This window comes from Corvus brachyrhynchos, unplaced genomic scaffold, assembly GCF_000691975.1.
Source record: "Corvus brachyrhynchos isolate BGI_N302 unplaced genomic scaffold, ASM69197v1 scaffold1120, whole genome shotgun sequence".
NCBI classification, from domain to species: Eukaryota; Metazoa; Chordata; class Aves; order Passeriformes; family Corvidae; genus Corvus; species Corvus brachyrhynchos.
The window spans coordinates 989,806-991,821 of NW_008235737.1; positions in this window are offsets into that span (position 1 = coordinate 989,806).

Here is a 2,016-nt window from a genome sequence, read left to right on the forward strand (position 1 = left end):
TTTTTGGGGGGCTCCCCCCCCCGCCCCCCCCCCCTCCCCCGCGGCTAGGGGAAGGGGTGGCGTGGGGAGAGGCGCGCCGATCTCGGAAAATATCGATGTACGCTTTGGCATGTGATCCTGCCTCGGGAGGCAAACAAACAAAGCGAGGGGCTTAAAATATAACCCCTGCAGCCCCTTTCCCCATTTCGGCTAAAGCAGATGAAGCCCGTGATCGATAAAGGGAGCGAGGGGGGAATCAAATAAAAGTCACGTTGACGGGGCGACGGAGGCTGGGACAAAAAAAATCAAATCAAATAAAAATTAAAATATAAGAGGGAACGGTCGCCCTGGCTGTTTGGGTTTTTAAACCACTTATGTGGGAGCAGAGAAGTCGATCTGCGATATGCATGTGTTGTGAGTGCGTATCTGAGAGCAGATGCTTTAGGAGTTTTCCTTGTCTTTTCCCTTTCTTGAAAAAGAAACAAAAACAAACTCGAAAAAAAATTCCCTACCCAAAACCCCACCCTGCCATTGTTATTTGGAAACCGGATTCTTACATGGCAGGAATAAAAAAGCATAAAGCCGGCACACAAGCACCCGCACACACACAGAGCAAACAAGTCCTCTTCCCCTCCCCCTCCAGTAAATACACGTCTGGCCCCTGATTCGGTTTGTTTTGTAGCGGCTGAAAAATAATCATCTTGGGGCCAGCAGCTCACCAATAAATAAGGCTTTGTAAAAATCAAAGCCCGGCATAACATTCGCAGTCTTAACCAGCCTGCACGAAACCTTGCATCTCCAAACCCATCAGTTCTGTGCTTGGCGGAGAAACAACCCAAAATATAGGGGGTTTTGTGGTTTGCGGGGTCTTTTTGAAATTCTCTCTTCGACATTTCTCCTATGATTCCTCATGGCATTAAATTCCATATCAGACGCAGGCAGGCTCAAACCTGGATCCACAGCGTCCAAGCAGGGGTTTTACAAGGAGAGATGATAGATAGATGGATGGATGGATGGATGGATGGAAGGAAGGAAGGAAGGAAGGCAGGCAAAGGTAACACTGCCTACCAACTAAGGTCTTTCCCATCATTGTCACTAAATGGTTAAAATATTTCCAAGACTGTCCGAAAGTGTTTGAAATGCGCCAGTACTGGACATTAGTCTTTGAACAAGGCGAAACTGGGAGGAAGTGGGATTCCTTCTAATCTGAAATAGGCAATAGGAGATAAACCGAATATTAATGCAGAGCTGCACCTCTGATGCCAACAGCCCTTTTCTCTTTGCTCGCTGTCATTCGGTCCTGCCTTTGCAGGCAGGAGTGTCTGCTCACCAGATCTTGCCTTTCCAGGCTGTAGCTTGGGAGCATATGCTGTCCTTGTCCTGACCCCCCAGGCTCCCAGGAACAGACCGCGAACAAATTCTATTTTCCTTCTCTGAAAAGATTTCGAGGCGGAGGTCTGAGGAGAGTCCTCCACCGTTACTGAGGATTTCAAGAGCCCAAGCTGAAGAGGAAAGCTTGGTCTCCTGCATCGTCTGCTTCCAGATTAGTGAAAAAAATCACACAGAAAACTAGACGGCTGAATACACTTCCCCCCCCCCTCCCCGATTTAAAAGAAGTTACTCCATCTGAGACTGGAAAAAGAACAAATATGTGCAAAAAAATTCGCAGTTCAAAACGGTTTTCGAAAAAAAAAAAATAACAAAGGAAATTATTCTTACAAATATCTACCTTCTGGATTTCCCCCTTGTTTTTCTTTCCTTCCTTTCTCCGTTTTCTCTTTCTTTCTCTTTCTTTCTTTCTTTCTTTCATTCTTTCTTTCTTTCTCTCTCTCTCTCTTTCTCTCTCTCTCTATTTCTTTTTCTCTCTTTCTCTCTCTCTTTCTCTCTCTCTTTCTCTTTTTCTCCTTCTTTCTCTCTTTCTTTCTTTCTTTCTTTCTTTCTTTCTTTCTTTCTTTCTTTCTTTCTTTCTTTCTTTCTTTCTTTCTTTCTTTCTTTCTTTCTTTCTTTCTTTCTTTCTTTCTTTCTTTCTTTCTTTCT